The following is a 22,903-nucleotide window of genomic DNA, read 5'->3' as shown; positions in this document are numbered from 1 at the left end:
ATATGGTGCGTACCATGATGTCTCTTATCGAATTACCACTATCGTTCATGGGTTAGGCATTAGAGACAACCGCACTCACTTTAAATAGGGCATGACGTAATTCCGTTGAGATGACACCGTATGAACTATGGTTTGGAGAAACCTAAGTTGTTGTTTCTTGAAAGTTTGGGGCTGCGACGCTTATGTGAAGAAGTTTCAGGCTGATAAGCTCGAACCCAAAGCGGATAAAATGCATCTTCATAGGACACCCAAAACAGTTGGGTATACCTCCTAATTCAGATCCGAAAGCAATAGGGATTGTTTCTTGAATCGGGTCCTTTCTCGAGGAAAAGTTTGCCTCGGAAAGTTGAGTGGGAGCATGGTGGAGACTTGATGAGGTTATTGAACCGTCACTTCAACTAGTGTGTAGCAGGGCACGGGAAGTTGTTCCTGTGGCACCTACACCAATTGAAGTGGAAGCTGATGATAGTGATCATGAAGGCCTCGGATCAAGTCACTACCGAACCTCATTGGATGACAAGGACGCGTACTGCTTCAGAGTGGTACGATAATCCTGTCTTGGAGGTCATGTTGCTATACAACGATGAACCTACGAGCTATGGAAAAGCGATGGTGGGCCTGGATTCCGGCATATGGCTAGAGGCCATAAAATCTGACAGAGGATCCATGTATGAAAACAAAGTGTAGACTTTGGAAGAACTACTTAATGGTCGTAAGGCTATTGGGTACAGATGGATTCTAAGAGGGAAGACAGACAATGATGGTATGTGTCTCCATTAAGAAAGCTCGACTTGTCGTTAAGATGTTTTCCGACAAGTTTAAGGAGTTGACTACAGTGAGGCTTTCTCACTCGTAGCGATGCTAAGAGTCTGTTGGAATTGGATTAGCAGTTACTGCATTATTTATGAAATCTTGCAGATAGGATGTCAAAACATTGTTTCCTCGACAATTTCTTAAGGAAAGGTTGTATGTGATACAACCAGAAGGTTTTGACAATCCTGAAAGACGCTAACAAGTATGCAAAGCTCCAACAATCCTTCTAAGGACTGGAGTAAGCATCTCGGAGTTGGAATATACACTTTGATGAGATGATCAACGATTTTGGGTTTATACAAAGTTTATGAGAAACTTGTATTTACAATAAAGTGAGTGGGGGCACTACAACATTTCTGATAAGTATATGTGAATGACATATTGTTGATCCGAAATGATGTAAAATTTCTGGAAAGCATATAGGGTTGTTTGAAAAGTGTTTTCCAATGGAAAACCTGGATTAAGCTGCTTGAACATTGATCATCAAGATCTATGAGGATAGATCAAAAACGCTCAATGGTACTTTCAAATGAGCACATACCTTGACATGATCTTGAAGGTGTTCAAGATGGATCATTCAAAGAAGGAGTTCTTGCCTGAGTTGTAAGGTATGAAGTTAAGACTTAAAGCTCGACCACGACAGAAGAAAGAGAAAGGACGAATGTCGTCCCCTATGCCTTAGCCATAGGCTCTATACATATGCTATGCTGAGTACCGCACCTGATGTGTGCCTTGCCACGTGTCTGGCAAGGAGGTACAAGAGCGATCCAGGAATGGATCATTGGACAGCGGTCAAAATTGTCCTTGGAGTAATAAGGACATGTTTCTTGATTATGGAGGTGATAAAGAGTTCGGCGTAAAGGGTTACGTCTGTCGGGGGTTGGGTGCGACATATGCCAAAGGATGGCTTATCATGGTGGGAGCGAGTAGAATGTCGCCGCTGCCAGGAAACGGGATGAGGCGAAGGCATGCATGCCGGCGAATCTTACCCAGCTTCGGGGCTCTCCGAGGAGATAACACCCCTACTGCTGCTCTGCGGGGTCTCCGCATGATCACTAAGGCGTAGTGACTACAAAGTTGCTCCTAGAGCTGTATTCGGGAGGTAGAAGGAGGCAAGGCTTGCTCTCTCCTTCCTATGTGATCTGGTCTAAGGCTAATGGATGTGAACCCTTTGCATGGGTGCCCCGGGGGGTTTATATAGGCCTACCCCCCGGGGGTACAATGGTAATCCGGCTGGGCGCGGGTCCCAGCCGTCTATCTCACAGGCCGCGGTCTTCTCCGCCGACTGCTGGGGCCCGCCGACTTGCGGGCCCCGCCGGCGAGTCCGGCACTATAGCCATGATTCTGATGACGCAGGCTTGGTCACGGGGTCGTGGCAACAGTGCCGCCGTCTATCAGGCGATCACTGACGTTACTTCTCGTCTTGTCTGGTTAATGGCGCGTGGGACCCGTGGGAGAGGCCGGCCGACTCTGGGGAGCCGGCTCCCACGGGGCCGCCTTCGGGGCGTATCCGCCGTCTTCTATGTTCTCACTGACTGGTGGGTCCGCCGTCTCTGAGCCGTACAGGTAGGCCATCATGGCCACAGTGCGCCGCACACTGTGGCTGAGGTCAGGGCTGGCATGGCAACAGTGTCGGGCCACGCCGGAGATCTCCAGCGGTACGACACACTGTAGCCATGCCGGCCCCTCGCAAGCAGGAGGTGACGGCCACGCCGTGGTCGTACCCGCCTCGCCTATCGCGACGAGTGTAGAGTCGTGGGCCGACTCTCCATAGCCGGCTCCTCCAGAAGTCGCCGGCCATGAGTCGGCTTATCTGGGAGTCGCCATCTGAGACTCAGCTCATCTGGGAGTCGCCATCTGAGACTCGGCTCATCTGGGAGTCGCCATCTGAGACTCGGCTCATCTGGGAGTCGCCATCTGAGACTCCGCTCATCTGGGAGTCGCCATCTGAGACTTGGCTTATCTGGGAGTCGCCATCCGAGACTCGGCTTTGAGGGGCGCGGCTTGCCCTGATGTCTTGAAAGGTTCTGGGGCTCGGGTTAGCCTACCCGTGGCCCATTACTCCGACAGTAGTCCCCGAAGCTGGTGAGGCTCCGAGAGTGACATGCCGTGGGGCCTCAACAGTTTCATTCTTCCGGTGGTGGAATCTGGGCTTCGCTTGCCGTTTCCTCCGGGCCGACTATTCGGAGTCGGATTTGTAGAGGGCCGTCTTGCTCTGTGGAGAGCTCGAAAGTCATGGTGGGAGACCAGGCGGCGTGCCTGATACGCTTCCCCGCTGCCGCCCGCCGCGACCCTATCGCACGGCGCCACGCGACGGGGACAGTCTGCTGGCCCACGCGCACGACGGGATGGGCCGTCAGGCGGGGCCCGCCACTACCGCGCCTCGGCATGCAAACGGATCCGCTGCGGCCGTGCAAACGGTTGGGCTACCCACGTCGTTACTGCGCGCAGTAACTTCATGGGGTAAATTGTGGGGCGGCGTGGGGCTCTGAGCGCAGTTAATCCCACGCCCGACCCCTCGGCTTCTCAGCCTCCAAGACTATAAGTAGGGGGGAGTGGAGCGGCAGAGCACGCGGGCCCATCTCCACCGATCCCCGTCTCTTCCTGCCTCCTCTCCTTCTTCTTGCCGCCGGCGAGCAGAACCACACAGCACCAGCCAGCGATGAGCTCTTCCTCCACCGCGGCGGCTCCGGCCATGCGTTCCGGCGCGTGGGACGGCTCGGTGGTCGACGACGACCTCATTGAATTCCTCCGCAAGACGCGCCGCCACCCTGGTGCACACCTCGTGCGAGCCTGCACCGCGCCGACAAGGGAGATATCGCCAGCGCCGGAGGAGGGCGAGCGGGTCATCTTCCGCTCGCACCTCATGCGCGGCCTGGGGCTGCCGGCGAGCGCTTCTTCCGCTCCTTCTTGGAGTTTCACGGCCTCCAGCCGCACCACCTCACCCCGAATACGGTGGTGCTACTGTCCGCCTTCGCCACTCTGTGCGAACGTTTTCTCGAGGTTCTCCCCACCATCGAGCTGTGGGGAGAATTCTTCTCATCTAAGCTCGGCACGCACGTCACCGGCGTGCCGGCTCAGTGCGGTGCCTTCATCGCGATGCGGCGCTCGACGGCCGACAACCCCTTCCCTTCCATCTCGCTGATCAAGTCGGTGAAGATGTGTTAGCGCTCGTACTTCTACGTGAAGAACCTCGCCCCCGACGGCGACTGGGTTAATCTGCCGCCTTATGAAGCCGGCGCCCCAGCTGGGAGGCTCCCCAGCTAGTCTCATCGAGTCAAGACGCTGACTCCCGCCAGAGCCGCCGCCGTAGCGCGACTCCGAGTCTTGACGCAGTCGGAGGGCCTCGCCGGGGCCGACTTGTTGGCCGGCTTCATGGCGCGCCGAGTCCTCCCGCTCCAAGGCCGGCCTCACCTGATCTGTCAGATGAGCGGCCACTGAGACCCGAGTCGGATGAGCACCAGGGAGATGCCCCGCGCGGAGGTGGCAAACATGGTGAACCATATCGCGAACTGCGAGTTCGGGGAGGACTGGCAGTTCGGCAAGGAGCCGTACTCGCGCGCCAACCCCCCTCCAGTGGTAAGTCGCATCTCCTTATTGCTTTGTCTTCTTTATAGCCGAATCCGGTTTCTGATTTTCATTGGTTTCTTCTGAGCTAAAACCCCCTCATGCAGCCTGCAGCCGGTGTCGCGAGACTGCGCCGCGAGTTCATCCCCGACCGTGCGGAGAGCAACATCGACGACCCCGACTTGGGGGTGGCGGCGATGGAAGCCGACGCCGAAGGCGGAGGAGGAGGAGCGGGAAGCGGCCTCAGGCTCTCAGCCACCTTCACCGACTGGCCTGAGGACGACGCCGAAGGGGAAGTCGTCCCGCGCCATCAGCTAAGGGTCGGCCCCTCGGGCGCAGGCTCCTCTGCCGGCCTGGCCGGCCAAGGCGGCGCGAAGAGGCGTCTCGCCGGGCCGAGTGCGCCCGGCGGCAAGTTGAAGAAGTTCAAGGGGGCGGCCGCTGCGACCAAGCGGGAGGAGGCGGCCGCGAAGGCCAACCGCTTCCGTAGGGAAGTGAGAAGGCCGCCGCTAGTCTCTGCGTAATTTTTTTTCACTTTGGTCTTTATTTTTCTCCGGTGAATCTTGTCCGAGTCTTCTTTTATACTCCTCCCCCTTTTTTGTTCAGGGCCCCCCTTTCCCTTGAGAGAGTCGCCGTCCCCTCCGTCATGGGGTCGGCAGAGACGTCCGCCAATACTCGGCGGGTCGACCCCGCCAACGACCTCCGGGAGGCGACGGAGCGAAACACGCGGGAGAAGCGTGACGAGGAGGAGGCCGACCGCCTGGAGAAGGCGGAGATCGAGAAGGCGGCTGCCTCCGCCCAGAAGAAGCTGGAGGACGCTGAAGCTGCCCTTGCGGCGAGACAGCGAGCTGAGGAGGACGCACGTCGCCAATCGGCGTTGCTCGTCGCCCCACTGTCCTCTGCACCGCCGCCTCCGGAATTCACGGGGCAGACCGGAGAAGCCGGCGCCGAGAACCCCGTCGTGGAGAAGGAGAGCGGCGAGGCCTCCATGTCGGACACGCTAGTGCCACCGCCTCCGCCTCCACCGCCGTCTGGGAGAGCCCACGGCAAACAGCCGGCAGGCCCGTCGGTGCCGCCGACTGAGGATGAGGCGAGGCTGCTTCTTCAGGTTGCCTCGCCAGTGCGCCGCCGCCTCGAGAAGGCAACTTCGGTGCCGATGCCCCTGGAGGTCGGAGCCGCTAGCTCGGCCATCCCAGACGCCGAGGCGACGAGTGCCGCGCCTGTTGGGTGGGTGCACGGAGGCGGCACGGGCCCGCTGAACCAGGCGCTTCTGGATGTCCAAGCGAAGCTTCGAGCCGAAGGCGACGCCCTCCAGATCTGCACCAAGGCGGATCTAGCGTCGCGAGCGGCCGTCCGGGTATGTTTTCCTCTTTGATTCTTGTCTTTCTTGCTCTTCTCTGTGGGTGCGCGCCAGCGCACCCACTGGGTGTAGTCCCCGAGTTTCGGGCCGACTGCTGTGCAGGCGGCTCGGAACTCCCTCTGGTGAGTTCCAAGTACTTATTTTGTCTAAAATCTTTGTTTGCAGGAGTATCACAACCTCCACGCCACTGCCTTCAACCGCAATGTTGAGGAGTTGAGCAAGCGGACTGCCGACTTGACGGAAAGCCGGAGTGAGTTCTTTTCCTCTTCTCTTCCGGGGCGCGCTGGCGCACCCGCGGGTTGTAGTCCCTAAGATTCGGGCCGACTGCTGAGCAGTCGGGCCGGATCTTCCCGGTGATCTTCCTTCTTGATGACTTTGACGTCTCCTTTCTTGTTCTTCTTTCTTCGCGGGGGCGCGCTGTCGCACCCGCGGGCTGTAGTCCCCGAGATTTGGGCCGACTGCTGAGCAGTCGGGCCGGATCTTCCCGGCGATCTTCCTTCTTGACGACTTCGACATCTCCTTTCTTGTTCTTCTTTCTTCACGGGGGCGCGCTGGCGCACCCGCGGGCTGTAGTCCCCGAGATTCGGGCCGACTGCTGAGCAGTCGAGCCGGATCTTCCCGACGATCTTCTTTGCTGACGACTTATTTGTCTCTTTCTTTCGTTCTTCAGGGGCCAACTCTACTCTTCAGGAGCAGCTGGGTGAAGTTAACACCGCCTTGCGCGTCAAGGGGAGGAGTGCAACAAGCTCGTTGCGGAGCGCGATCTTCTTACTACGCAGCTGACCGAGCAGAAGGAGCTGCTCAAGAAGACACAGGACGAGGCCGAGAAGAAGGAGGCTGCTCTTCTGGCTGAGTTCGAGAGCGAGCGCTCCTCCTGGACCGACAAGGAGGCGATGCTGACCTCTGGCTTCCACGAGATCGAGGATATCGTCGATGGTGAGCTTTCTTTCTTTGAGTTTCCGACTATGTGTCAGGCTGACTTCTGATTTTTTGTCTTGCTTCTTTTTTGTCTTGGCAGACTTCTTCCCTGGCCACTCGCAGCCAGTCCCTCTGGACATCGAGGCTGATCGTGAGCGCGGAGGGCAAGCGGCGAGGCGATTGCCGCCAACGCTCCCCTGACTGTCGATGAGCAGCTTCTGAGCATCGAGGCCCGTCTTCGTCCGGCCCACCGGCTGATGCGCCGGCTTCAGCGTTGTGACGCCCTCGATTCAATCGTACACTAATCATGCACGCAAATGTGTACGACCAAGATCAAGGACTCACGGGAAGATATCACAACACAACTCTAGACACAAATTAAAATAATACAAGCTTTATATTACAAGCCATGGGCCTCGAGGGCTCGAATACATAAGCTCGAATACACAAGAGTCAGCGGAAGCAACAATATCTGAGTACAGACATAAGTTAAACAAGTTTGCCTTAAGAAGGCTAGCACAAAAGCATCTACGATCAAAAAGGCAAGGCCTCCTGCCTGGGAGCCTCCTAACTACTCCTGGTCATCGGCGGTCACCGTCACGTGGTAGTAGACGCCCTTGGTGTAGTAGTAGTCGTCAAAGGTGGCATCTGGCTCCTGGACTCCACCATCTGGTTGCAACAACTAGAAAGAAGAAAGAAGGGGGAAAAGGGGTAGCAAAGCAACCGTGAGTACTCATCCAAAGTACTCGCAAGCAAGGATCTACACTACATATGCAACATTATCAAAGAAAGGTTGTATATGTGGACTGGGCTGCAGAAATGCCAGAATAGAGAGAAGGCCTAGTCCTATCGAAGACTAGCATCTTCTGGAAACCACCATCTTGCAGCAAACAGGAGGGAGTAGAGTATCATAAAATAAAGTAGTAGTAGTGTTATCAACCTCGGCCAGGGATCCTTTCTCGACTCCCTGCGAGAAAGCAATCCCAGAGCCATACTATCCAATTGTCATCACAATCCAATTCTCATCACCATCCAATTCTCATCACATGTATCCAGTTCTAGTTGTATCGATCGGGATACAACTCCGAGTGTCAGTTACCGTAGGACAGGCTATCGATAGATGTTTTCTTCCTTGTAGGGGTGCACCAACTTACCCACCACACTCGATTAACTCTGGCCGGACACACTTTCCTAGGTCATGCCCGGCCTCGGCCAAACAATACGCCGCAACCCGACCTAGGCTTAATAGAGAGGCCAACACGCCGGACTAAACCTATGCCCCCAGGGGTCATGGGCCATCTCCCCGGGAACTCCTGCACGTTGCGAACGCGGCCGGTGAGCAGACCTAGCTACCTCCTTAAAAAGGTAGGTGCTTACCAGTCCAACCCGGCGTGCGCCGCTCAGTCGCTGGCGTCTATTAAGCTTCGGCTGATGCATACGACGCAGAACGCCCATACTATGCCCACGTGATGGTTAGTGCTATCAGGCCAGAGGTCCCTTGGATCAAATATCCAAATCTTAGTGGATTAGGAACGCGCGGTAACAAGCAGAGACTCACGAAAGATGTGACCCCGTTCCCCCGTCTCGAGGACTTGCGGCAAGGGCTAAGAATGCCCGGCCACGCCTCGTAATTATCTCACGGGCACCTTCCAGGTCAACCCGACTCCTCATCACTCGCAATTATGCTCGCGCGGGTACCCCTCAGGGTCGACCCGTCTTTAGTAACATGGTTCATTGTAAAGTCATAGTAACCATAGTAACCGTGTGTCCAAACATCAAGGGGAAAACCCGAGGAATCACCCCCGGTGAATTCCACTCGATGTGATCATCAAGGTCAACATAAGAGGAATCACCCCCGAGGTTCACACTTGAGGGGTTGCACGACAGAGTCGTATCGGAAGTGGTTAAGGCGGAATCACCCTCGATGACCACGACCGAATGACTACACTACAGGGTTAACATCAGAAGTGCTGAAGAGGTTCACCCTCGGTACTCGATAGTAACCTAGTAGTGTTGAGCAAGTAAGGGGAAAGTGATGTGCGGTGCCGGGGCCTGGGCTTCGGTCCCGTTGATCGGGTCTTCAATGATGAAGCAGGGGCAACAAGGACAAGGTGGGGGGTCACTGATGGATCACTAACCAACCTATACTAAGCAGTTTAGGATAAGCAGGTAAGGTACAATAAGCCGGTACAAAAGCAGGCTACGCATCAGAATAGGAGCAATCAATAACAGTAGTAAAATCTGATGCAAGCATAAGAGGATGGAATGGGCGATATCGGGATGATCAAAGGGGGGGCTTGCCTGGTTGCTCAGACGAGAAGGAGGGGTCGTCGGTGACGTAGTCGATCATAGCGGCATCGGCAGCCGTCACGGGGTCTACCGGAGAAGAGAGGGGGAAGAAACAGTAAATACATAGCAAGCAAGTGCATAACAGGAAAACAGGCAGAGCTAGACGTGTTCTAACGCGGTGCTACACGTTACTGGCGAAGGGGACAACATCCGGGAAAGCTTTCTCGAAGTTTGGCATTTTCGGACAGATGAACCGGAGGGGAAAAGTTTGAAGTTTGCTATGCTAGGGATGTGTGGAGGATGAGCGGGCTGCGTATTCGGACTCGTCACGTTTTCCTGAGCAACTTTCATGTAGAAAACATTTTCATCGGAGTTACAGTTTATTTTCTATGAATTTTTAAAGTTTAAACAATATTCTGGAATTATTTAAGAAATAACAGAAAAGGAAATATGACGTCATCATGGCGTCATTGTTGCATCAGCGGTCAACAGACTAGTTGACTAGTCAACAGGGCCTAGGGGGGACCCACTGGCAGTGACTGGGCGATGCCCAGTCAGCCATTGACTAGGTCAACAGGGCTAGCTGGGCCACTAGGGCCACAGGGCAGTGACCTGGCGAGGTGGACCCGGACGTCCACGTCGGCGCCGGCGTTGGGGATCTCCGGTGAGCGTTCCCGCGGCGGAGGGGCGCCGGACCTCGCCGGAATTCGCCGTCCGGCGGCCAAAATGGCCGTGGGCGGGTGCGTTCGAACGGGGAGAAGATGCCGCGTCGAACTGGGGTGGTAGCCGGGCCGGGGGCGGCCGGAGACGACGGTGGCAAGCGGCGGAGCGGACACCGGAGATCGGGCATCGTCGGGATCGGGGCTGGGGGGCGTTTGCGGGCAAACCACGCGGCTAGACGAGGCCTACGCGGTGCGGTGAGTGCGCTGGGCACTGGCCCGTGACCATTTGGTCACCGGAGTCTCGCCGGCGACGAGCTCCGCGGCGCTGCGTTCGGGCGCACGTGGGGAAGCAGCTAGGGGGTGCGCCAAGTCGGCAAGGAGAGGGAGAAGGTAGGAGAGCTCACCGGGGAGGCACAAGGTGGCCCGGTGTAAGATTAGTAGCAGCAGTAGTTGCCGGAGACGACGGAGTTCGTCGGCGACAGAGGCGAATGGGGGCGGCTCGATCCGCACCCCGCAGTGGCTCCCGGCTCGCGCTCACGGACGGGGACGGGGTAGACGACGACGGCAGAGACGATGGGCACGATGGCGAGGCGAACGGCGCTCGATGGCCGCGAGGACGGGCGAGGCACGGTGGCGACCGCGTCGGCCTCCTCTCCAAAACGAAGGAGTGGGATAGGGAGAGGTGGAGAGGGCGAGGGGGGTTCAGGGCGTGGGTGGAGGTAGGTGGGGAGGAGGTCGAGGCGTCGAGGGGAGGGGTCGACCTTATCCTCCTCGTCGACGGCGAGGTGGTTCGGCGGGGACGGCGCCCCTGTAGCGGCGTGCACCAGGGGAACAGGAAGGGGGCGCGGTGCGGGGAGCTGGGCCGGCTGGTTGAGGTGGGCCGAGGCCCATGGGGGGGGGCACGGTGGCCATCTGGCCAGTCGGCCCAGTTGAGGGGGGCTTTTCCTTTTCTTTGTTTTTTTGTTTTTCTTTTCCAGCAGCTTTTGCATTTTCTTTTTGCCACAATTGACTTTGCAAAATTATGCCATTGTCCAAAACAATCTCAAAGAATTAAAGTGCACTGCCTCAAAAAGGTTGGGAGGCTTTTGGAATAGTTGCCAATTTTATAAATTAAAAAGGGCATTTAATTTATTGCTTAGGTCACTGTTTTAAGTAGTTTAGGCCACTTAAACCCTTTGCAATAATGTTGGTTCACCACCAATATTAGTTGTGGATTATTTGGCACATGATGAACATTTTTGTGTTCATGTCTGAGCATTTTGAATTTCACTCATAACTTTAAATTGAATTCAACTGGAATGTGAAAGAGTATGAGACAAAAATGATCAGGCACATGTTTAGCAAAACAATTAACTTAACCCCAGGGGTTACTGTAGCATCATTACACCGGGGGTGTTACAACTCTCCTCCTCTAAAAGAAATTCTCGTCCCGAGAATTAAGAGGTAGAAGGGAACAGGTCGGGGTATTCAGCACGGAGGTTATCCTCGCGTTCCCAAGTGGCTTCATCCTTAGAATGATTTGACCATTGCACCTTGAGGAACTTGGTAACCTTCTGGCGTGTTCGACGTTCAGCTTCTTCAAGAATGTAGATCGGATGCTCCTTGTATGTGAGATCATCTTGAATTTCAATCAATTCCGGATCCACTTCACGTTCCGAATCCTTGAAGCATCGACGAAGTTGCGACACGTGAAAGACGTCATGAACATGAGAGAACTGAGGTGGCAACTCCAGTTGATAAGCCACCAGTCCACGACGGGCCAGAATGCGGAAAGGACCAATGTAGCGCGGAGCTAGCTTGCCCTTGACTCCGAACCGATGAGTGCCTCTCAAAGGAGTGACACACAGATAAGCTTGTTCACCAGGTTGATAAGTTGAACCCCAGTGTTTCCGGTCATAGTTGCTCTTCTGGCGGGACTGGGCCGCCTTGAGATTATCCCGGACAATGCGAACCTGCTCTTCAGCTTGTTGAATAATGTTTGGACCAATGAGTGCCCGTTCCCCAGTTTCTGACCAATTCAGAGGGGTTCGGCACTTACGTCCATAGAGCACTTCGAAGGGTGCCATCTTCAAGCTGGCTTGATAGCTGTTGTTATAAGAGAACTCCGCATAAGGGAGAGATTCTTCCCACTTCTTTCCAAAAGAAATAACACAAGCTCGAAGCATGTCTTCAAGAATTTGATTGACTCGCTCGACTTGGCCTTGGGATTGGGGATGATAAGCAGTGCTCCAGGTAATATGAGTTCCCATTGCCTCTTAGAAACTATCCCAGAACTTTGAAGTGAATAAACTGCCACGGTCTGAACTGATCTCCTTCGGAATGCCATGGAGTGACACAATTCTGGAGATATACAAGTTTGCTAATTGACTAGCAGTGATTGTCTCCTTGACTGGCAGAAAGTGAGCAACTTTCGAGAATTGGTCGATGACAACAAAGATAGCATCGTTACCTTTCTGAGACTTGGGAAGTCCAGTGACGAAGTCCATTTGAATCTTATCCCACTTCCATTCAGGAATCGGAAGCGGTTGTAGAAGTCCAGCCGGTTTCTGATGTTCTGCTTTGACGCGACGGCAAACGTCACATTCTTCGATATATCGAGCAATGTCTTGCTTCATTTTAGACCACCAGTACTTCTGACGGATGTCTAGATACATCTTGGTACTTCCCGGATGAATAGAGAGAGGGGTGTCATGCGCTTCTTTCATCACCTTCTTTGTCATAAGCTCGAACCGGGGTACTACAATGCGATCTCTGAAGTATAAGGTTCCATCTTCACCAAGTGAGAAATCTCTGGATTTCTCTAAGGCAAGATCCTTTTTCATCAAATCAACGTGAGCATCTTTGGCTTGAGCAGACTTAATTGCTTTCAGCAGAGTTGGTTCTAGTACAAGGTTATTCAGAGAACCCTGTGGAACTAGTTGAAGGTTTAGCTTGCATAGCTCTTCATAAAGGCGGGGTTGAGCTTTGTAGACCATGTGATTATTGCAATAAGACATGCGGCTTAGGGCATCAGCCATTACATTAGCCTTACCAGGGGTATAAGATATACCGCAGTTGTAGTCCGCAATAGCTTCCATCCACTGCTGCTGACGGAGGTTCAAATCTGGTTGAGTAAACAGGTACTTCAGACTCTGATGATCAGTGAAGATCTCGCAACGATTACCGAGAAGGTACTGTCGCCATAGCTTCAATGCAAAGATAACCGCTGCAAGCTCAAGGTCATGAACCGGGCAGTTTTCCTCGTGAGGACGCACTTGACGGGAAGCATAAGCAATCACCCTGCGCTCTTGCATTAGAACACAGCCTAATCCTTGACGTGAAGCGTCACAATAGATGACGAAGTCCTTGCAAGAATCAGGAGGAGCAAGCACTGGGGCAGAAGTCAGCTTGTCCTTGAGTGCCTGGAAACTTTCCTGACATTTGTCTGTCCAGTCGAACTTAATGCCTTTGTGAAGCAGATTAGTCAGTGGCTTGGCGATCTTGGAGAAATTCTCAACAAAGCGGCGACAATAGCTGGCTAGTCCGAGAAAGCTTCTGACTTGCTTGACAGTCTTCGGAGGGGTCCAGTCAAGAATAGCCTGAACGCGCTCTGGGTTGACGGCAATACCATCCTTGGAGATGACATGACCAAGGTAGGTGACTTCGGGCAACCAGAATTCACACTTGGAATACTTGGCATAAAGTTGATGCTCTCGAAGCTTCTCCAGAACAAGACGAAGATGTTCAGCATGTTCTTCTGTATTCTTCGGATATACCAGGATATCATCTAGATAGACTACGACGAACTTGTCGAGGTAATCCATGAATATATAGTTCATCAGACGAGAGAATGTAGCTGGAGCATTGGTTAAACCGAATGACATGACGGTGTACTCGTAAGAACCATAACGAGTGACGAAGGCGGTCTTTGGAATATCCTCTTCACGAACACGGATCTGGTGGTAACCCAACCTCAAGTCGAGTTTAGAGAATATCGATGAACCAGCAAGTTGATCATACAGATCATTGATCCGAGGAAGGGGATATTTGTTCTGAATTGTAGCTTTCCTTCTTCTTCACAAAGAGAGAAGGTGCTCCCCAAGCAGAGGAACTTGGACGAATGAAACCCTTGCGAAGAGATTTGTCGATTTCCTCCTTAAGCTCAAGGAGTTCATGAGGTGGCATCTTGTAGGGTCGTTTGGCGATAGGAACGGTGCATGGTTTCAAGTCGATGACGAACTCGATAGCCCGGGCAGGGGGTATTCCTGGAAGTTCTTCTGGAAATATGTCTTGGAAGTCGCGAACGACTGGAATCTTTTCAATTCCCTCAAGAGGTGCCGCATTCAACGCATTCAGCACATAAAGTCGTGCTTCAGCGTTTCGAACCAGACAAGCATTGTAGCTTACTATCTCATCTGAAGGGTGTAGAAGGTGGACGGTTTTAGTGGCACAAACGATAGAAGCCGTATGTGCTTTCAACCAATCCATTCCCAGAATTAGGTCAATATTGGAAGACTTCAGAATAATGGGGGATGCAAAGAATTCCAACCCTTCGATTTCAACTGAAACGTTGTGGCTAACCATGGAGGTTTGGCATTGGCCCGCAGGGTTTTTTACCACTAGTGGAGTGTGCATCTCTTCGTATTTAATGCCATGCATGAATGCAAAATCTTCTGATATGAAAGAATGTGATGCTCCTGTATCGAATAAAACAGCAGCTGGTACTAAATTAACAAGAAGAGTACCCATCACAGTGGCAGGCTGGTCTTGAGCTTCATTCAGATCAACATGATTAGCATGACCACGACCATAAGGTCTGGCATTGTTGTTATAGGGCTGATTGTTACGGCCATTTGAAGGTAGAGCCAGCTGGCCCTTTTTCTGAGTGCACTCTTTAGCAAGGTGGTCGGGGCGGCCACATCTAAAGCACAGACCATCATTGGGATAGGGAGCAGGAGCTTGGGATGGTACATCTCGAAGAGGCTGCCTCTCTGGTGGAATAGGCAGACGAGGTGTAGCATAGAACTGTCTTGGTGTAGGTGCAGTTGGACGATACATGCTGTGGGGAATCCATATCCGACGCTTCTGCATTGACGGGCCCGAAGATGGGCCAGCGTCACGGCTACGCCTGAGGGATCCCTGGTGTTCCTGAAGACCAGTCTCAACCTGAATAGCCTTGTTCACCAAGGTGGCGAAGTCGGTAAAGTCATGAACGATCAGTGCTAGCTTGATATCAGGGTGAAGTCCTTCATGGAACTTTTCTTGCCTACAAGCATCAGTAGCAATGTCTTCTTCAGCGTAACGGGACAATTCCAAGAATTCCCGCTGATAAGCATCTACAGACTTGTTGCCTTGGGTGAAGTTACGGAACTCACGCTTCTTCCTGTCCATGATTCCCTGAGGAATGAAGCGGGCACGAAAAGCGGCTTGGAAATCTGGCCAAGTGATGAGCGTTCCAGCAGGTAGGGTACGCCTGTGGCCGTCCCACCATTGAGCAGCGGGACCCTTGAGGAAGAAGGACGCGAAGGTGACATAGCTGGCAGGGGCAACACTAGCAGACTCCATTTCATACGTGATGTCTCGGAGCCAGTCATCAGTATCAAGGGGCTGAGTTGAGCTGCAGTAGATTGTCGGGTTGAGGCCCATGAAGTCCTGCAGAGTAACTAGGGCTGGCTGCTGGTTCATATTCGGACAAAGGGGTAGCAAAGCAACCGTGAGTACTCATCCAAAGTACTCGCAAGCAAGGATCTACACTACATATGCAACATTATCAAAGAAAGGTTGTATATGTGGACTGGGCTACAGAAATGCCAGAATAGAGAGAAGGCCTAGTCCTATCGAAGACTAGCATCTTCTGGAAACCACCATCTTGCAGCAAACAGGAGGGAGTAGAGCATCATAAACTAAAGTAGTAGTAGTGTTATCAACCTCGGCCAGGGATCCTTTCTCAACTCCCTGCGAGAAAGCAATCCTAGAGCCATACTATCCAATTGTCATCACAATCCAATTCTCATCACCATCCAATTCTCATCACATGTATCCAGTTCTAGTTGTATCGACCGGGATACAACTCCGAGTGTCCGTTACCGTAGGACAGGCTATCGATAGATGTTTTCTTCCCTGTAGGGGTGCACCAACTTACCCACCACGCTCGATTAACTCTGGCCGGACACACTTTCCTGGGTCATGCCTGGCCTCGGCCAAACAATACGCCGCAACCCGACCTAGGCTTAATAGAGAGGCCAGCACGCCGGACTAAACCTATGCCCCCAGGGGTCATGGGCCATCTCCCCGGAACTCCTGCACGTTGCGAACGCGGCCGGCGAGCAGACCTAGCTACCTCCTTAAAAAGGTAGGTGCTTACCAGTCCAACCCGGCGCGCGCCGCTCAGTCGCTGGCGTCTATTAAGCTTCGGCTGATGCATACGACGTAGAACGCCCATACTATGCCCACGTGATGGTTAGTGCTGTCAGGCCAGAGGTACCTCGGATCAAATATCCAAATCATAGTGGATTAGGAACGTGCGGTAACAAGCAGAGACTCACGAAAGATGTGACCCCGTTGCCCCGTCTCGAGGACTTGCGGCAAGGGCTAAGAATGCCCGGCCACGCCTCGTAATTATCTCACGGGCACCTTCCAGGTCAACCCGACTCCTCATCACTCGCAATTATGCTCGCGCGGGTACCCCTCAGGGTCGACCCGTCTTTAGTAACATGGTTCAGTGTAAAGTCATAGTAACCATAGTAACCGTGTGTCCAAACATCAAGGGGAAAACCCGAGGAATCACCCCCGGTGAATTCCACTCGATGTGATCATCAAGGTCAACGTAAGAGGAATCACCCCCGAGGTTCACACTTGAGGGGTTGCACGACAGAGTCGTATCGGAAGTGGTTAAGGCGGAATCACCCTCGATGACCACGACCGAATGACTACACTACAGGGTTAACATCAGAAGTGCTGAAGAGGTTCACGCTCGGTACTCGATAGTAACCCAGTAGTGTTGAGCAAGTAAGGGGAAAGTGATGTGCGGTGTCGGGGCCTGGGCTTCGGTCCCGTTGATCGGGTCTTCAATGATGAAGCAGGGGCAACAAGGACAAGGTGGGGGGTCACTGATGGATCACTAACCAACCTATACTAAGCAGTTTAGGATAAGCAGGTAAGGTACAATAAGCCGGTACAAAAGCAGGCTATGCATCAGAATATGAGCAATCAATAACAGTAGTAAAATCTAATGCAAGCATAAGAGGATGGAATGGGCGATATCGGGATGATCAAAGGGGGGGCTTGCCTGGTTGCTCAGACGAGAAGGAGGGGTCGTCGGTGACGTAGTCGATCATAGCGGCATTGGCAGCCGTCACGGGGTCTACCGGAGAAGAGAGGGGGAAGAAACAGTAAATACATAGCAAGCAAGTGCATAACAGGACAACAGGCAGAGCTAGACGTGTTCTAACGCGGTGCTACACGTTACTGGTGGAGGGGACAACATCCGGGAATGCTTTCTCGAAGTTTGGCATTTTTGGAGAGACGAACCGGAGGGGAAAAGTTTGAAGTTTGCTATGCTATGGATGTGTGGAGGATGAGCGGGCTGCGTATTCGGACTCGTCACGTTTTCCTAAGGAACTTTCATGTAGAAAACATTTTCATCGGAGTTAGGGGTTATTTTCTATGAATTTTTAAAGTTTAAACAATATTCTGGAATTATTTAAGAAATAACAGAAAAGGAAATATGAAGTCATCATGGTGTCATTGTTGCATCAGCGGTCAATAGACTAGTTGACTAGTCAACAGGGCCCAGGGGGGACCCACTGGCAGTGACTGGGTGATGCCCAGTCAGCCATTGACTAGGTCAACAGGGCTAGCCGGGCCACTAGGGCCACGGGGCAGTGACCTGGCGAGGTGGACCCGGACGTCCACATCGGCGCCGGTGTTGGGGAGCTCCGGTGAGCGTTCCCGCGGCGGAGGGGCACCGGACCTCACCGGAATTCGCCGTTCGGCGGCCAAAATGGACGCGGGCGGGTGCGTTCGAACGGGGAGAAGATGCCGCGTAGAACTGGGGTGGTAGCCGGGCCGGGGGCGGCCGGAGACGACGGTGGCAAGCGGCGGAGTGGACGCCGGAGATCGGGCATCGTCGGGATCGGGGCTGGGGGGCGTTTGCGGGCAAACCATGCGGCTAGACGAGGCCTACGCGGTGCGGTGAGTGCGCTGGGCACTGGCCCGTGACCATTTGGTCACCGGAGTCTCGCCGACGACGAGCTCCGCGGCGCTGCGTTCGGGCGCACGTGGGGAAGCAGCTAGGGGGCGCGCCAAGTCGGCAAGGAGAGGGAGAAGGTAGGAGAGCTCACCGGGGAGGCACAAGGTGGCCCAGTGTAAGATTAGTAGCAGCAGCAGTTGCCGGAGACGATGGAGTTCGCCGGCGATAGAGGCGAAAGGGGGCGGCTCGATCCGCACCCCACAGTGGCTCCCGGCTCGCACTCACGGACGGGGACGGGGTAGACGACAACGGCAGAGACGATGGGCACGATGGCGAGGCGAACGGCGCTCGATGGCCGTGAGGACGGGCGAGGCACGGCGGCGACCGCGTCGGCCTCCTCTCCAAAACGAAGGAGTGGGAGAGGGAGAGGCGGAGAGGGCGAGGGGGGTTCGGCGCGTGGGTGGAGGTAGGTGGGGAGGAGGTTGAGGCGTCGAGGGGAGGGGTCGACCTTATCCTCCTCGTCGACGGCGAGGTGGTTCGGCGGGGACGGCGCCCCTGTAGCGGCGCGCACTAGGGGAACAGGAAGGGGGCGCGGTGCGGGGAGCTGGGCCGGCTGGTTGAGGTGGGCCGAGGCCCATGGGGGGGGGCACGGTGGCCATCTGGCCAGTCGGCCTAGTTGAGGGGGGGCTTTTCCTTTTCTTTGTTTTTTTGTTTTTCTTTTCCAGCAGCTTTTGCATTTTCTTTTTGCCACAATTGACTTTGCAAAATTATGCCACTGGCCAAAACAATCTCAAAGAATTAAAGTTCACTGCCTCAAAAAGGTTGGGAGGCTTTTGGAATACTTGCCAATTTTATAAATTAAAAAGGGCATTTAATTTATTGCTTAGGTCACTGTTTTAAGTAGTTTAGGCCACCTAAACCCTTTGCAAAAATGTTGGTTCACCACCAATATTAGTTGTGGATTATTTGGCACATGATGAACATTTTTGTGTTCATGTCTGAGCATTTTGAATTTCACTCATAACTTTAAATTGAATTCAACTGGAATGTGAAAGAGTATGAGACAAAAATGATCAGGCACATGTTTAGCAAAACAATTAACTTAACCCCAGGGGTTACTGTAGCATCATTACACCGGGGGTGTTACAAGCGTGCCGGCACCCAGGCAGTTGCCGCCCTGTGGCCAGACATGCCGGCTCTGTGCACCGCCAGCCGGACTGCCGACTGGCTGGAGGTCGCAGCCGACCGTCTTGAGGCCTGGAAGGGTTCCTCGGCCCGGGCCGGAGCGCGCCGGGCCTTGGAATTCATCAAGGCGTGGTATCCGGGGCTGGACCTGGACCGTCTGGCCGCGTTCCGGTCAGAGGCCCAGGCCAAGATGGAGGCTGTGGAGGGCGCCCTTGTCGAGCGTGCGGCGGCCATCGCCGACTACACGGACATCAGTGTCTTCGTCTCCAAGCGGGCTGAAGGCGGCGAGAAGGTGCCGCCAGAGTGGTTCGGGATGAACCCGGAATATGGCGAGGACTCGGCGGAGGTGATTGACTCCAGCACCGAGGAAGAAGGCGAGGCGGAGGACGAAGGCAAGACGGAGGTGCCAAAAGGCGGAGCGGGTGACCAGCCTCAGCTCGACCGCGCCTCTAGCAACGAGCCGCATCCAACCGGACCGACTGCCGCTGGCGGCGATCAAGCCGAGGCTGCCCAGCCGACTCCCTCGGCGCCTGACACCGCCGTCTCCTCCGACCCTCCGAACCCGTCTGCGGCTCCCTAGGCTGCCTTCTGGCTTTATTTATCTGTTCTAGAAAGTCTTTGATGAACTTGTTAATTTACACAATTCTACCCTCGGGGTGTATTTTGAACTTCTGTCTGATGATTCCGCCAATGGGCCTATGCTTATGTAAATATTAATCTGAGTTCTATCTTTCCTTGCTCATTGCTCCTTTGGCTTTTTCCTTTGCCGCCTTCCCCTAGTTGCCGCTTTGCCAGCCGGCTAACCGCTTTGCGGACTGCCGCTGGGCCAAATGCCTGGCTACTTTGGGGAAAGCAAGTACTTGCCTTTCTTTGGAGTTTATTTAACAAGTTGGATAGAAAGCGGCAAGCCGAATATTCGCGAGTCGGCTTGTGAAAGGGGGTTGGAAGCCGGCTTAGGCTATGTTAATGTTTTAGGTCCTTAGCCATTTTTTGTGTGGATGCCCATTCATCCTTACTCCTGCCTACCAATCAGTCACTCTGCAAGCTGCGGCTTCTGGCAGGAGACGGCTTAGGCGCCGCACACTACTTGTCTGACTTCAGGAAACATTTCATAGCGCCAGACGGCGAGTCCCCGGGCCGGCTAGTCGAGCCCGGCGCCAAGCGGCGTAGCAAGAAGTAGCATACTTGAAGGCATAATTCTTATCATACAGATAATCAAAGGGGGCAATCCCCGAGTTCGTCTCGGGGGGCCCGAAGTCTCGGTACTTTAATACAAAGGGGTAGCGTGATACATACTAAATCAACTGTAAAATCTTCGAAGGAGGTTTGCATTTCATGGCCGTTCCGACTCTTTGCCAGAGTCGTCTCTCTTGCGTGCTCGGGGCTTCTGAGCGTCGATCAGGTAGTAGGAGCCATTGCCCAACACCTTGCTGACAATAAAGGGGCCTTCCCAAGGTGCCGACAGCTTGTGCTGGCCGGCTGTCCGCTGGATCAGTCGAAGCACAGGGTCGCCCTCTTGGAAAGATCTTGGCTTGACCTTCCTGTTGTAGTATCGGTGCAGGCTCTGCTGGTAGATGCTGGACCGACTGAGTGCCAACAGCCGGCCCTCTTCCAGCAGATCGACACCGTCTTGATGTGCTTCTTCTGCTTACTCCTCGGTGTACATGGTGACTCGCGGGGAGTCGAATTCTATGTCCGTCGGGACGACGACTTCAACACCGTAGACGAGGAAGAAAGGGGTGAAGCCGGTTGACTTGTTTGGAGTCGTGCGCAGACTCCAGAGGACGGCTGGCAGCTCCTCAAGCCAATAGCCGGCCGAACGCTCCAGTGGTTCAACCAGGCGGGGCTTGATGCCGGATAGGATGAGGCCGTTTGCTCGCTCCACCTGGCCGTTTGACTGCGGATGGGCGACGGACGCTAACTCCAGTCGGATGCCCTATGTTGCGCAGAAACGGGCCAAGGCTCCTTTGGCAAAATTTGTGCCATTGTCGGTGATGATGCTATGTGGTATGCCGTACCGAGTCGTAATGTCGGCGATGAAGGTTACTGCAGTCGGACCATTCAACTTCTGATGGGTTTTGCTTCTATCCACTTGGTGAACTTGTCCACCGCGACAAGTAGGTGAGTTAGGCCGCCTCGTTCCGTCTTGAATGGTCCCACCATGTCCAGGCCCCAAACCGCAAAGGGCCAGGCGATGGGAATGGTCTTGAGCGCCGAAGCCGGCTGGAGCGGCTTGGAACGGAACATCTGGCACCCTTTGCAGTTTTGGACTAATTCCTTGGCCTCTTCCAGGGCAGTCGGCCAGAAGAAGCCATGTCTGAAGGCTTTGGCGACGAGTGCCCTTGAAGCCGCATGATGGCCACACTCGCCTTCATGAATGTCTCTCAGGATTGCTTGGCCTTGTTCTGCCTCGACACAGCGTTGGTAGACATCAATGACACTGCGCCTGACCAGCTCTCTATTGACTATGGTATAGGCTGCTGCTCGGCGTTGCACTTGCTGAGCCAGGATTTCATCAGCTGGCAGCTCTCTGTTTACTAGGAACTTGAGGATGGGCTGGGCCCATGAAGGTGCTGCTTTTTCTTCAATTGCCACTATTGCGACTTGGACAGTTGTGGCTGGGCTGGGAGGCGGCGGGCTGGGATCCGCGACTGGTTGCTGGGTCGGTGAAGTCCCTGAGCCGACTAGAGCAGTCCCCGGGCCGAGTTCTGAAGTCTCCGGGCTGACTGTCGTAGTCCCCGAGCCGGGTTCTGAAGTCCCCAGGCCGACTGCGACTGCAGTACTTTTGGAGCCGTCTGTAAGGATTCTTGTGCCGTTTGTTGGTGCTCTTGAGTCGGATCCGACTTCTTCGGGGGGAGCTGGCACAAAAATGGAGTCTGATTCTGGCGAAGGCTTGATAGACGGCTTGAGGAGGCGCTGGAGGGCGACGCTGGATGGTATTGCTTGACGGGTGGAGCCGACTCGTGCCAGGGCGTCTGCTTGGTCGTTGTCATTTCTTGGAATGTGAAGGAATTCACACCCCTCAAAATATCCGCTGAGTTGCTGCACCAGGAAGCGGTAGCTCGCCATGTTTGCATCTTTGGCATCCCAGTCGCCAGATGACTGCTGGACCACCAAATCGGAATCGTCGTAGCACAGGATCCGGCGGATGCCGAGTTCTTTGGCAAGTCGGAGCCCGTGAACAAGCGCCTCGTATTCGGCAACGTTGTTGGAGGCGGCGAAGTGGATCTGCAGTGCATACTTGAGCTTGTCACCTTTGGGGGAGGTGAGGAGGATGCCGGCTCCCAGGCCGGTGCGCATCTTGGAGCCATCGAAATGCATCCGCCAATGGGTGGAGTCGGGTGCTGGCGGCAGGTACTGGGTCTCGTCCCAGTCGACAAGGAAGTCGGCCAGTGCTTGTGACTTGATGGCGGTGCGGGGCTGGTAGTAGATGGTGTAGGGAGCCAGATCTATGGACCACTTGGTGAAAGATCGAGGATGTCGCTTAGAGGGGGGGGGGGTGAATAGGCACTTTAAAATAATTACGGTTTAGGCTTGAACAAATGCGGAATAAACCTAGCGGTTAATTTGTCAAGCACAAAACCTAAAACAACTAGGCTCACCTATGTGCACCAACAACTTATGCTAAGCAAGATAATCAACTATGTGATAGCAAGATATATGACAAAGAACAATATGGCTATCACAAAGTAAAGTGCATAAGTAAAGGACTCGGGTAAGAGATAACCGAGGCACGCGGAGACGATGATGTATCCCGAAGCTCACACCCTTGCGGATGCTAATCTCCGTTTGGAGCGGTGTGGAGGCACAATGCTCCCCAAGAAGCCACTAGGGCCACCGTAATCTCCTCACGCCCTCGCACAATGCAAGATGCCGTGATTCCACTAAGGGACCCTTGAGGGCGGTCACCGAACCCGTACAAATGGCAACCCTTGGGGGCGG

The sequence above is a fragment of the Triticum aestivum genome, chromosome 1B, assembly GCF_018294505.1.
Source record: "Triticum aestivum cultivar Chinese Spring chromosome 1B, IWGSC CS RefSeq v2.1, whole genome shotgun sequence".
In the NCBI taxonomy this organism is placed as follows: domain Eukaryota; kingdom Viridiplantae; phylum Streptophyta; class Magnoliopsida; order Poales; family Poaceae; genus Triticum; species Triticum aestivum.
This window is presented reverse-complemented; position numbering follows the sequence as displayed.